At 41.7% G+C, this 15,406-nt stretch overlaps 1 pseudogene; it reads right to left on the bottom strand.

Annotated features, from left to right (window-relative positions):
* Positions 1–3,060: 3,060 nt before the first annotated feature.
* Positions 3,061–14,644, bottom strand: LOC138802951 (cytochrome P450 2A4-like; annotated as a pseudogene).
* Between the last annotated feature and the right edge of the window lie 762 nt (positions 14,645–15,406).

Genomic DNA, 15,406 nt, shown 5'->3' with positions numbered 1-15,406 from the left:
GTGCTCTCTGTTGCCTCCTCTGTCCATGTCAGGAACTGTCCAAAACAGGAGCAAATCCTCATAGAAAACCTCTCCTGCTGTCCAGACTGGAAATAATACAACTTCCTGTTTGCATACAGCAGCTGATAAGTACTGGAAGGCTTGAGATTTTTTAATAGAAGTAAATTACAAATCTCTGGCACTTCATGGCAGCAGTTGATTTGAAAGAAAATTTTTTTTGGTGCACTACCCCTTAAGGCCCGTTCACACAAAGCAAGAATGTTGTGCTCAGTGTCCTGCTTTGAGTGAATGAGAGGGCGCGCCTCTCATTCAAGCAGAATTCAAGCCCCATTGACTTCTATAAGATTCCTTTAGCACAGTGTTTCTCAACTCCAATCCTCAAGAGTCATGTTTTGAGGGTTTCACAGATGATATAATTATAATCAGTGCACCAGTAACTGCCACAGCTGTTCGTTATATGGGATATCCGCAAAACATGACCTGTTGGTGGGTCTTGAGTACTGGAATTGAGAAACACTGCTCTAGCAGAATCCGCCCAAAGAATTGACATGTCAATTCTTTGGACGGAAAAAGGATCTGCGGCATAAAATTCTGCACGGAAATTCTGCCGTGTTAACAACATAGTGGAAATCCAATTAAACACAATGGAGCATTGCTATGTTCATATTTTACGGGCAGAATTAGAATCGGCTGCAAATTTTGCCTGGATATCTTTGAAATTCTGCACCTATTCCTCAGTGTGAACATACCTTTAGGCTACACTGGGGCTGCTGCGTACAGTTGTTGTTGTTGTAGCAGCTACCACCTGGAGGGGGTGTACCCTCTCTATGCACCACATTTATCACATTTTAAATCTGCATGCAGGTATGAATAGAAGCACAAGATTTACTAAGAGATGTATGCCTCTGAGAATGGCTAGGGCTACAGGGGAATTCTTAGTCACACAACCAGGAACTGCTGTGTTGCGCTCATACAATTGTTGTGACCCACAGGCAGCTGCAACCAGGCAGTCACTAAAAATCTAACATGTGGTTGGCATACATGGAGTTGTGGCTTTGGAAAATTGTTATAGGTTGTGCTAGATATAAAGTGCAACAGGACCTGGAGCTTGTGGGGGGCAAAAACATCCTGTACCCCAATAAAGTAAGTTATACTCTTAAGGAAGAAGGATAATCGAGGGTCCCTGTTCGAGATTGTGAACTGAGACCCAGAAGTTTTATATTACTTCTTCATAGTTAGTACAGTTGATAAAAGACACAATCTTTCCAACAAGTCACAGCACCTCCTTAGTAATAATATATAGTAGTAAATGTGTGACATCCGACTAGGTGACATCCGTATGATCCAAGAAAGAAAACAAGCTGAAACAGACACGCCCATCAAGTTCATCACAGGAGAGCAATGAATGAAGGGAAGTGGGATGGATAAATTCTACAAATATGCATTTATGTTAATTTGGTTCAAGAAGTTAAAGTGACTCTGTATCCACAATCTGACCCCCCCAAACCACTTGTACGGTTGGATAGCTGCTTTTAATCTATGATCTGGCAGGTTATGCAGTTATTGTCCTAAAAAACAACTTTTAAACTTACAACCCTGTGCCCTACGGGAGTATCTGTGCCCTAACTTTGCACTACCCCTCAGTCCCTCCTCCCCACCCTCGTCATCATTAGGAATGCCACTGGAATATTCTCTCCATGCTGAACATTGCACAGGTCCTTAACCATTCAGCCCATGTGCTGGGCTAAACAGGTGGGGAATAGGAGGCAATCTGCCTGGAGCATTCCTAATGATGAGGAGGGTGGGGAGGAGGGACAGAGAGGTTGTGCCAGCATAATGCATACACAATCCAGGCAACTCCCGTAGGGCACAGGGCTGCCAGTTCAAAAGTAAATTTTTAGCACAATAACTGCATTACCTGCCAAATGGACCGCAGGACAGAGATTGGATTAAAAGCAGCTATCTGAAAGTACAAGCGGTTTAGGGGGGTCAGATTGTGGGTACAGAGTCGCTTTAAGCACATGTTCAGCATGGAGAAAATGTTCCAGTGGCATTCCTAATGATAATGAGGATGGGGAGAAGGGACGGAGGGGTGGTGCAAAGTTAGGGCACAAATACTCCCGTTTGGTACGGGCTGCCAGTTTAAAAGTTGTCTTTTAGGACAATAACTGCATTACCTGCCGAACGGACCGCAGGACAGATCTTGAATTAAAAGCAGCTATCCGAAGGTACAAGTGGTTTGGGGGGGGGGGGGTTAGGTTGTGGGTACAGAGTCTCTTTAAGCTTGTTTTGAACCTTTTCCAGCTCTAAGACATTTTTTCTATGAATCGGTGCTAAAAACTGAACAGCATATTCCAGATGAGGCCGCACCAGAGCTTTATAAAGCAGTAATATTATATTCCTGTCCCGTGAGTCCATGCCTGTAATGCATGACAATATCCTGCTGGCCTTAGAAGCAGCTGACTGGCATTGTGTGCTGTTCTGTAGTCTATTATCTACAAGTACACCCAGATCCTTCTCTATCAGCGACTCTCCCAGAGTAACTCACTCCAGGACATATGATGCATGCGGGTTATTAGTACCCAGGTGCATAACTTTACATTTATCCACATTATCCTCATTTGCCAAGTCAATGCCCAAACATTCATTCAAGTCAGCTTGTAACATCTGCACATCCTCCATAGACTGTACTGTACTACAAAGCTTGGAGTCATCTTCAAAGATAGAAACATTGTTAATTCCATTCTCAATATCATTAATAAACAAGTTAAACAGAAGAGGGCCCAGTACTGACCCTTGGGGTACACCACTTATTACCGGTGACCATTCGGAGTAGGAATCATTGACCACCACTCTCTGAGTACCGTCATTAAACCACTTTTTAATCCATTTAAAAACTAAACGTTCTAAACCCTTAGCCCTTAATTTACCCAGGAAACGCCCATGAAGGACTGTGTCAAAATACATGAATATATATATATATATATATATATATGTGTTTGAAATCTTGTATGTACAGAAAATGATTTTAATAAGTACAATGTTATAGAGAAATAACATTTAACGAGGAATAAAAGCCATTTTGTAGAGCTTTGGAAAATTTTCCAGTCCAGATATCTCTGGTGTGATATCCAAGTCCTCTGGAGGAACCGGTGATTTCAAGTTAAAGTTTTGTAATATAGTGATTAGAAAAATGAACAGCTCCATTCGGGTCAGGCCTTCTCCCAAGCAAATCCTTTTACCTGATGCAAAATAAAATGGACAGTGTCACTTAACTGCAGCAGTCACAACATCTGTAAACCAGTACAAAGAGATTATAGTGAAGAAACAAACAGTTATGACTTAAATCAATGTCCGTCTTTAGGTCAAACATTCTGTATTGGTCAATTTCACAATAAATAGCAGTAAGAAATCTTTGTTTTAGATAGAGATGCAGTAGTTTACTATAAATCATATGTATTAATCTCATACGTTCTCTCTAATGGTGGCAAAATGTCAGAGTTTGTTCATTAAATGAGAGCAGGGACTTCTGTCAAAATACAGGGGTCCCTGTTCCTATACTGCATGCTTCATACAGTGTATGCCTCCATGTCTAGTACTTAGAGGAACAGGGACTCCTATCTTTTGACAGGAGTCCCTGTAAGGATCAGAATCAGAACTTGAAAACAGATGATTCAAGCAATTCCCCCCCCCCTTTTTTTTTTCTCCTTAACAATCTTTTAGAATGATTTTAGACCAAATAAAAGTTGATCAAGAGAGACATTTTGAGACTTCTCAATCAAGGAGAACAAGTTCTGAGGTGTGCATTATGACATGATTTCCCTAGAAGCTGTTTGACCATAAGGCTTCACTGTGATGAGGGAAACCATGACACCCTTCCTGGATATACTTGGTGTGCTTAACCCCCGACTTACATTTGTAGTTTAGAGCATTTTAACAGATTCCCTAATTAAACATATTCTGATGTAGCAACAAATATTCTATAGACTGGAAATTCAGACGTCTAGATGTCCTCATTTAGAAATAAAGTAGCTTAATTTACCTGTGGCCAGGGGCATGACGGCATCATTCTTTTTAAATTGACCATCTTCATCCAGGAAATTCTTAGGATTTAACTCATTTGGGTACGGGAAGCAGGAAGGGTCTTTCAGCACTGATGTTACCATTGGATACACATTGGTGTTCTAAAATATAACATTTTTAGAGGGTTATAATATGCATTTTAACATTTCTTTTTAGAATGAGTAAAAAAAACAAACAAACAAACAAAAAAAAATTCTATTAGAGTTAAGTGAGACGAGCCTCCCAAACCCAGATTTGTTCCAAACTTTCTAAAAGGTTTAGTTTGCTACCAAAGTTAACTTTTTGCAAAGTTTGGAACAAGTTCTGGAAGATGGCGGCCACACATCTAAAAAAAAAATGTTATCACCTGTCCGTGCTCCCCCAGTGTCCTCTTGTGCTTCTCTGGTGTCTTTATTCACCTGTAGAGTGACGTCCCAGTCAGTCAATCACTGGCTGACTTGGACAGGACAGCACCGTTAGAGACAAGAGTGACAGCCCACTCGTTAATCACTGGCCGCAGTGCTGTCATGAGAACAGACTGAAGAAGAAGAACACTGCAGGAGTGCAGACAGGTAGGTATGATGAGCGACATTTAGGAAACCGTAAAACAGCTAAACGTCTGCAATATTTTAGCTGTTTCACTCTAGTTCATTAAAGTACTATTTGGGACGAACCCAGACTCTACATTAAAGTATGGCAAACCTGCTAAACCAAACTTTTGATGTTTTTGTCAGTTCAATCCAAGTGGAGAGTGTTTCTCCAGCTACACAAAAGTGTTACATCCTATGATCTACTTCAAAACCTTTTAGCATCCATACCTTAGGTATGGCGTAGCCTCTGTATATAATGTCTTTTGTTGTTTTCCGTGGTATACCAATTGGGAGCAAATTTATGAAACGTTGTATTTCATGAAGAACAGCATCAGTGAATGGCATCTGGTATCGGTTCTCAGCCTTTGGACATCTTTCCTGACCAATGACCTTATCGATCTCCTGGTGGACTTTACCTAATAGTAATGAGAATTATAAGAGAAGGTTATAAACCATTATGAACTGGATACATTGTGATTTGTACATTGTGATGATTGCGGCAGTTCATTTCTGAGATAATTCTGGTCTACCTTCTCAAAAACTATTTTAGATGTTTTGCTCTATTATTAGAGCGTCAGAGGAATCTAAGGAATCTGATGTTTGTTGGTTTGTTTTTCTGCATAAAGCCTTCCTATCACAACCTGTAGATTTCTAGGAAATAGCCAATAGAAAGTCAAGTCTATATATTCGAATATTTTACATGAATTATGAAAGAAAAAGACAGAATTTTATCTGAAGAACAATTCTAGCCAGGACCCAGAAATACACGATTTAAAACTGTTAAAGGAGTACTCTGTGATATATATCTATTTTTGTTTGTTTGTTTAATAAGCTAGTGTGAGAGAGTTAAAATGGGTACTCCGGGCAAAATTTATTTTTAATATGTTATTACAAAAGAAAAGTTATACAAATCCCTAATATACACTAGTTATGGGAAATGCACATATGGTGCTATTTTCCCTCAACTTAGTAGATCAGGCAGGCTCACTTCCTCTAAAAAAAGGTGACGCCACGTCTCAAGTGCCAGGTCCAGCAGGGGGCGCATGTATGCATCTATGTAGATGTATCAGTGCCTTCTCCCTCTCTGTGCTGGCTGACACTGACCCCGCTGTGGAGGCCCCTCCCCCCAACTAGCTCACCCTGCCTCCCGGTCAGCGCTCCCCCAACAAGTGTTCCTGCACCTCCGTATGCATCAACTTGTCCCCACTCAGATACCCACAGCGCAGGAGCAGGAGCGGGCGTGAGCGCTGAGGCGAAGCGAGGACAGCCTCCCTGCCCCACTGTGCCTCAGCGCTCACCCAGACGCCCGCTCCTGCGCTGTGGGTATCTGAGAGGGGACAGGTTGATGCATACGGAGGTGCAGGAACGCTCACAGCACCGTGATCGGGTGGCAGGTGAGCGCTCCTGCAAGGGACCGGCGGCTAGATGTAGAGGGCAGGAGCGCTCACCCCGCCGGGAGCGAATGGCGGGTGAGCGCCCCTGCAAGGGACCGGGCGAATCAGAGCACGGGCGGTTGGATGGGGAGGTACAGGAGCGCTCACCCTGCCAGGAACGAGCGGCGGGTGAGCATTCCTGCAAGGTACCAGGCGGCTCAGAGCACGGGCGGCTGGATGGGAGGTACAGGAGCGCTCACCCTGCCAGGAACGAGCGGCGGGTGAGCGCTCCTGCACAGGACGGGTGGGCTCAGAGCTAGTTGGGGGAGCGCTGACCGGGCGGCAGGGTGAGCTAGTTGGGGGGAGGGGCCACCACAGCGGGGTTAGTGTCAGCAAGCGCAGAGAGGGAGAATGCACTGATACATCTACATAGATGCATACATGTGCCCCCTGCTGGACGCGGCACTTGAAACGTGACGTCACCTTTTTTTAGAGGAAGTGAGCCTGCCTGATCTACTAAGTTGAGGGAAAATAGCACCATATGTGCATTTCCCATAATTAGTGTATATTAGGGATTTGTATAACTTTTCTTTTTTAATAACATATTAAAAATAAATTTTGCCTGGAGTACCCCTTTAAATAAATTTGTAAATGACTTTTCAAAATCTCAAGCCTTCAAGTATTTATCAGCTGCTGTATGCCCTGCAGGAAGTGGTGTATTTTTTAGCAGTCGAAGATTTTGTTCTGTGCTTATGTTGTTCTGTGTCCAAAGCAGTAGAGGTTTTCTATGGGGATTTGCTAGTGATCCAGACAGGTCCCTACACATACAGAGGTGGCAGTAGACAGCACTGTTTTAGACTAAAAAGAAAACATTCCTCTAGGGCATTCAGTAGCTGATAAGTGATGGAAGACTTAATCTTTTTAAATAGAGGTAAATTACAGATCTGTATAACTTTCTGACATGTTGATTTTGAAAAATAAATAAATAAATAAATAAATCACTGGAGTTCCCCTTTAATGCTGTATCAACATTTTAATTACAGCACAAATAAAATATACTACAGTGACACTAATGGTCACAAAGAGCAACTACAGGTATAGAAAAAAAAATACAAAAAAAAAACCTCTTGCTGACATCTTGTGGTTTATATTAGGTACTACAATTAGCATTCAGATCAGTGGGCTCGTAAAAACTATAAGGCCTCTTTTACACATGGACCTTTTGCTATTTGTTCAACTTTCAATAAAGATGATTTTATTTAAAAAATAAATAAAATCAATGGAGTCCATTCAGCTCTGTTTGTCAAACGGCACCTGAACCGAACATCTGACACCGAGTGAACCATCGTCCTCCACTGCCTAATGAGAAATACTGCCAGGGGGGAAAGGTGTCCGACATTATTAAAGGGGTTGTCCGAAATTATTTTCCTTTCAAATCAATTGATATAAAAAAAAAAGTTATATAGATTTGTAATTTACTTCTATTAAAAAGGCTTCCCATACTTATTAGCTACTATATGTCCTGCAGGAAATGCTGTTTTATTTTCAGTCTGATGCAGCGCTCTCTGCTGACATCTGTGGCCGAGACAGGAACTGTCCAAAGTAGGAGAGGTTTTCTATGGAGATTCATAGAAAACCGAGACAGAGTTCCTGTCTCAGCCAGAGATGTCAGCAGAGAGCACTGTGTCAGACTGAAAATAAAACAACACTTTCTGCAAGACACACAGCAGCTGATAAGTATGGGAAGACTTGAGATTTTTTTTAATAGAAATAAATTACAAATCTATAGAACTTTCTGATATCAGTTGATTTGAAAGAAAGAGATTTTCGCTGGATAACCCCTTTAACCTTGACCTTAAATCTGTGTATCTGAACATTAGTACGAAGGATCTGATGAAGTATGGCTGATCCATACAAAACAAGGTATTATGAGGAGTGAGGTTTGTGCAATACATGAAATATTGGTGAGGGGGTTTAACCATAGTACTGTTATAGTGGTACTCTTAGTAATGTTACATAACATTAACCGATTACAAGAGATTGTAATGGGATTTACCTACCAAGGACATCAGGGTACTTCATAAGGAGAAGAAGATAATAGGTCAGGGTTGTGCTGATGGTATCCATCGCTGAGAGCGCTGTTCACCAAATTGGTGAGATGGAATTCACTTTTGGAATTAGTATTTTCCTGTGAATTAAAAAGGTACTATTAAATGGGTTATCCAGCGTTAGAAACACATGGCCGCTTTCTTCCAGAAGCAACATGACTTTAGTCTGCAGTTCAGGGGTGGTTTGCAATTAAGCTCCATTCACTTCAATGCAACTGAGTTGCAAAGTCCCACCCAGCCTGGAGACAAGAGTGGTGCTGTCTCTGGAAGAGAGTGGCCATGTTTTTCCAAAATTGGATAACCACTTTAATAATAATAAATAATATTATTAATTCTCCTGAAATCATGCAAAGTTTACGTGGAGGTTCCTACCATGCTGCAGAAGCGTTTTCCCTACTGTGTATTTAAAATAGGAAAAGCTGTGTCAGATAAGGTGTACCATTGGCCGGTAACACTGTGCACAACAGTAATTTTTCTAAATGACATTTTGAATTTGGTGCCTAAATACTTTAACAGAGGCACCATTGTCCCTTCTCTTTGCTGCTTCCAGATCCCTTTTCATAGCACCCATCTCTGGCACAATGACATCACCATGTCAGTGCACACTGTGGAGTTAGCGGCTCCGTCCGCTCGCTCCATAGTGTGCTGTGGGGAGTTGTGATGCGGGCATGCACAGATGCACCTGCATCAGAACCCTGCAGCCGAAAAGATCATCCGGCTGGTACTGCAGTACTGGCCGGGATGATCTTTGCAGAGACCGGCCGTTCCGTGACCCGGCTGGGTCACGGAACCGCCGGTCTCTTACATAGTATGAACATAGCCTAATAATGAATAAATGAACATGAATACAGTACATTCATCAATCCCCCCTCCATCCCCCACTGCAGACTGGAGCATATACTTACCAATGATGATCGGTGTCCTGCGGCTTGGCTTCGTTCCGGTCCAACGGCGCAGCTCGGATCCCACTGGCGGTGGCGTCACTGCTCTTCTGACCACTCTTCTTTCTACAGGTCTATTGAAAGCCAGAAATCTCATAGAGATGCATTGGAGACCATGACTCCTAGGTTCCTGAGCTGTAGAGCTGAAGAGGTCATGTGGGCACCTGCAGGATCCAAGCTGCGCCATAGGACCGGAACGAAGCCGTGCCGTAGGACACCGATCATCATTGGTAAGTATATGTGCCAGCGTGTAGTGGGGGAATGGGGAAGAATTGAAAAGAAAAAACCTAGACTGCTTTTTTAAGCCTTTCCTTGCCTTGTTCTATGACTTTTAAAATGTGGATGACATCTAATAGGCTTACATCAAAACAGACCCCTTGTTTTTTACCTTCTTAATTTTAATGAGAAAAGCATCAACATAGTCCCTGGGGTTATTCTCATCCAATGTTTTCTTATTCATTTCAACTCTCTTTTCTGCAAACTTAAGGAGTTCTTTCATACATTTGAAGCCCTTCTGGTATCCTCCAGGGATAAACTGCATCACCAAGGGAAACATCTCATATAACTAAAGCAAAATACATTGAAATGTTAGAGAATGATAGAAGTAGTGATTAAAATACAATCGCCAAAGTAGATGTGATCGCACTGCTGTCGTGCTCTCTCCCAGGCTATATCTCCTGATCACAATGGGTCTTAGCAGTGAAACCTCAGCAGCAAAAAAAATTACCGATTCTAAAAATTTTGCTTTCTCTGGCAGGAATCAAAGTTTGTTCTAACCTGTCCCCATCCTGAGCTGGCAGTGAACAATGCTGTATACATCAAGGAGATAACATTCAGTAGCTCTTCATCCTCATAATCATGGCGATTACCAAACAAGGTGGTGAAAATAACATTACAGGCGGCTTTACTAATGTAGAGGTGTGGATCCACAAATGATTCTGGAAAATAGAAAGATGAAATGTGTCTAATGTTTAGATGTCTTTAGAGTATAAACATTTGTGTCACCCAAATGCATTAACTAAGGGGCAGTGTAATGGTAACGGAGTGGAAAATAAGGGTAAAAGTACCTTGGGCAAGTTAGGGTGTTCTCGATATAGCCAGAGAAGGTAGGTTACTTGCAAAATAGTAACTCACAGTTCTCTTTACTTGGTAAATGGATAAGTACTTTCACTTTCAAGATGTAAATACAGGTTTGTTATAGTGTAATTTGTTATAGTGGTCGTCCGTGGCCTAAAACAATAAACGAGTCATACTTACCCTCCTTGCTCCCTTCGCTGCTCAAAGAGCTGAGCAGGGCGCCAGCAGAAAGTGGCATAACTGGAACACAGAAGAGACTTGTATACACTTTGTAGTCCCCTTAGAACAGTGCTTCTCAATTCCAGTCCTCAGGCCTCACCAACAGGTCATGTTTTGAGCATATCCCATACAAAGATCACCTGTGATAACACCTGATCCACTGAGTGTAATTATATCACCTGTGAAATACTAAGGAAATCCTCAAAACCTGACCTGTTGGTGAGGCCTGAGGACCGGAATTGAGAAGCACTGCCTTGGAAGACTTCGAAGACCAATTGTGGTGTCCCACCACAGGTGTTGCTTTTAGTTACACTGTTCGCAAAAGCCTGTACAATTGACACCTTAGTGGTCAGTCAGGAAGGCGGGGGCTATCAAAAGTTTGCTAGGATGCAGATCCCGATTTCTTTCTGACATGCAGTAGAGATAGAATTGTCTTTGAGTGATCTGCAATAACAACCTTTTTCTTACCTCTTATATTTTGTCAACAAACCTCTTGTTTTCTTGAATTCCGCCACGAGATTCCGAGCCTCTTCTTGAATCTGATCCTCTGCAGTCCTTTTACCCATGCCAAAATCCCTCCACCTCTCCATGTTACTTGTGAAAGCAATCCCTGAATGGTAAGAATACCCATAATGTATTTATTTATTTTATTCATACAAGCAAAAAGTAAAATAGATCAATTATATAACAGGTCTACAAGTCTGTATAAGTCAAGGAGCAGTACTGGTAGCCATTAACGTGTTACTTTGTCTCTAAACTACAGTATTTAATAGACCGATGGTGAAGAATCATTCTTTTACTCTTGTACACTGCTGTAATTTGCAGTCCGCAGTTCTACACAGTATAAATCACATAATATATGGGTCAATGCACACGACTGTGGATGCTATGGTGTGTGCATTTGCCCAAAGCCTGGACCACAAAAAATAGGACCTACCATTATACAGACCCTATTTGCAGTCTGGTTTCCATAGACTTTTATTGACCTCACAACACATGATTGTGGGAGGCCCATGGATGTCACAAGATGTGTGCGAGAGGACTGTCTCTAAGCTCACAGATGTGTGACTGGACCAAATGAGTATGCCAAATCCCTTTCTTTCAAAAGATAAAGAGGCATCTGGTATGAGCTTATTCCATCTCTCCTTTAGCATGTTTAACTTTACCCCTATTCATCAAAAGTCATCAAAGGCAGCTTGATGGATTTCTATATATTGACTGCTCTGCTTGTATGTCTGTCTAAAAAATGTAACGTTTGGGCAAACGTAAAAGTTGCACATAAGTAGCACTTGCCTGAATAGCTATTTATTGTAAGATTTTGGGCTGTTGCACATCTAGTTTCCCAGTACGGTTTTATACCACCTGGCTAAAGTATCTCTGTTAGGTATCACACTAAGGGGATGAAGGTGTTGTTTGTATTTTTCCCACTAGATGTCTCACTCTTCTGTTATACTGTCTGGGTATATGAGCACAGCTGAAGGTAATGGGTTAACTGTTGCACTGTTATATCCTGTTTTGAACAATCACAGGTGCAGGTGCCTCACACAGCTTTCCATCAACTACACTTCTTCCCACTCCTCTTTCTTGTACAGCCCCACCAATGGGAGTTAGACCCAGTCACCCCTATATAAACTCAGTTTGTTCCTGGTGGGAGGTCTTTTGTATGGTGAGAAGGAACAAGACAAGTAAGAGAACTCTTGCTGTAGTGAAGCCGGGCCTGACCCAGGCCAGGGACCTTGTCAGAAGATAGAGACTTAGAGAAAGAGATTTTCTATGGGAGAGACTGTTCCTATGATGCACTGCTAAACCCACAGGAGTGGTAACTGTCCTCTAGGGTACACCTTTTCCACACCATCCTTTTTTGTTATTTTCAGGACAGTTACAAAAGTCAATGGACTGATCCCCAGTAAGACAAAGAGCAGGAAAGCTGAAGTATCTCACTGAATTATGTACAGCTATCCTCGGAGGTCTTGGGAAGTCTGCTACACACAGTTATGAAGGCCTGGGGCTCGTGCTACCCAACCTGGCCCTCTCTGATCTGGTTGGGGAGAAAGCAGTCAGATACCAAGTTATATAAACATTAGTATGAGTATTCTTCTCCTAAACTAATCTTGGCTAAGTAAAGTTCTACATTGGACAAGACCCCAAGGTCCCTATACCTACACTAAGTTAACTTTCTTCACTTTCCTACACTACAGTCACTGCACCTGTCAAGGTGCCTTACTACCATACTATTTTCTACTGCACTGAAGTCCTCAGTAAAAGTTGCTTTTGGTTAAGTGCTGTCCTATTTTTGTCTCCGCACCAGCACCTACACCTTGTGCTACCTTTTTTTAGTGCCAGTGCCCGTGTTGCCGAGGGCGAGTATAACCACTCTTGGCCACTGTGAGAAGTGAAACCGGCAGAAACACCAAGCCCACCCACTGTATAACACCACACAGTACCCTGGGTCATGGCACACACATTTTTAACTTGGAAGGTAGATCGGGGCCTAAAAGTCTCAAGGCTTTGAGAAAATGATTGAGCGAAAGTGAGTGACTTTTTGACCCTAACATACAAGCCCATTAATGAATTCCACTCTAGGGTCCAGATTTTTCAATCTGTCCAAGACAAAAACCAGACACATTTTTGTCTCAGACAAGTAGCAACAAACTACAGTTCAGCTTTCTAAGTTCGACCTAGGTATTCAAAACCCACAGCCTGAGGCTATGTTCACGCACAGTATTCCTATTAGGCTGCATTCACAAGTCCGAAAATTTTGCGTACCTACACACGGTAAATTGTTTCCCCGTCCGGCATCATGTATCATCATACTTGCAGCGGGGAAAATATTTGAATCTCCGCGCCATTGTAATCAGGAGTGGGACTGACAGGGCAAAATTATAATGGAAAAATTTGCACAATTTCAGTGGTTTTTTTTTTTAACCCACTCTGGGTTTTTTAATAAATTTTCACCAGTTCTGCTGCCTAACATATCCTGTTTAAAATGCTGTACAAGACTACAACACACTTCTAAACTACAATTCCCAGCATCTTATATAGCTTTCAGTATATTTAGTTCCTCTTTCAGCCCCCATTGATGCAGACTCCATCCTTCTATCTTATGTGCCATCTCATTCCTTCGTGGTTCATCTACAGCAGACACATTCCTTTAACAGCTCCTACTAGAGATGAGCGAACCGGGTTCGGGTTCGAGTCCATCCGAAGGGGCTGCCCGGGTGATTGCTGGATCTTCCAGACAGCCCATTGGTGATGGCGGCGGTCTGCTCCTATTCCGCAGATCGACAGCAGCAGATCGTTGCTATCACAGTCATTTGTCTTTGAACATGTTGAAAGACAAACGACAGCAACGATCAGCCTGACATTGTTCATGTTGGCTGATGGTTGCCTTTTATTACACGGGACGATTGTCGGCTGTAACGACTGATATTGGTCAATAATCTTTCCGTATAATAGGGCCTTTAGTAAAGTGTCTAGAAAAAGGAGCCCAGACTCCAGGAGCTTCAAACACAGAAGGAGGAAGCCAAACCCCTCTTATCTCCAGAACTGTTTACTGTGCCTATCGACAGAGAAACCAAAAACATTTTTAAAATATTTTTGTCTTGTTTGACAATCCCCTTGGCTCTTAAAGGTGTTAACACCGATTAGAAAGACTTACAGTATGTTTACGCATACAGATTTATCTGACACATTATTGAAGACAAAGCCAGGAATGGATTTAAAAGATGGCGAAATCTCAGTCTTTCTTTTAGGACCTGTTCTCTGTTTATAGTCTGTTCCTGGCTTTGGCTTCAATAATCTGTCAGATAAATTTGTCTGTGTAAACACACCCTTAGCCATTTTCTTCTGGAATCATCACCACTGTTGTCCTCAGTTTCAGTGTGGGTTCGGAGTTCCATTGAAGTGAGTGGCGCTGAATTGTGATACCACACACAGCCTGAGGACAAGAGTGGCGCTGTTTTTGGAAGAAAGCAGCTAGGTTTTTCTAAGTCTGGACAATTTATTTTTAAGCATCAGGGTCCCTAATAGATTTGAGTACAAAGGCACCATATTGTCTACATGAGTCATTGCTGAATACTATTACATAGGATCAGATAAATGAAAACAGGTCACTCACCATAGTTTTTGTAGAAAAGATCCAAGAAAGCAACATCGCCTCTAGCTAAGAAATCGTCCGCTCTGTCTACATAAACTTCTTTCACAGATTTATATCCTGTGACCACTAGGACTGGTCGGGAACCCAGGTAAACGGTGAACACTTCTCCATACTTCTCACTAAGCTGGATGGGAAATGATCACAGTTATTGTTACATCTTCCTTCATCAAACCAAGGCAACCACAAATCTGAGATTTCCATCAATAATAACAGAATACACTGGCTCGGATTTACTAAAATGTACTTTTTTGAGGGCCTATTAAAACTAGAGATTATCTGAAAAAATCAGGTAGATATCTCCCTGTGTAATAAAGAAAGATCAGCCAGTGTGCAAACAAGCTCATTGACTGATCGCTGACTTTCAAGCTGGGTTTACACTACGTATATTTCAGTCAGTATTGTGGTCCTCATATTGCAACCAAAACCAGGAGTGGATTAACCCCTTAAGGACAGAGCCTGAAATGGCCTTAATGACAGAGACAAATTTTATGAATATGACCTGTGTCACTTTATTCATTAATAACTTCGGGATGCTTTTACCTATCCGGCTGATTCTGAGATTGTTTTCTCGTGACATATTGTACTTTACATTTCTGGTAAATTGTAGTCGATACTCATAACGAATCTTTATGAAAAAAAACCAATCAGGTTTCACAAATAATGTGAAAAAATGTGAAAAACTGCATTTTTCCAACTTTGAAACTTTTTTGCGTAATACAGAAAGTGGATATACCACATAAATTATATATTAAATAGCATTAGCAACATGTCTACTTTATGTTGGCAGGATTTATTAAACGATCTTTCATTTTTTTTAGACAATAGGAAGCTTAAAACATTAGCAGCAAATTTCCAAATTTTCAGTAAAATTTCAAAATCA

This window comes from Dendropsophus ebraccatus, chromosome 10 (assembly GCF_027789765.1).
Source record: "Dendropsophus ebraccatus isolate aDenEbr1 chromosome 10, aDenEbr1.pat, whole genome shotgun sequence".
Taxonomy (NCBI): Eukaryota; Metazoa; Chordata; class Amphibia; order Anura; family Hylidae; genus Dendropsophus; species Dendropsophus ebraccatus.
This window is presented reverse-complemented; position numbering and strand designations above follow the sequence as displayed.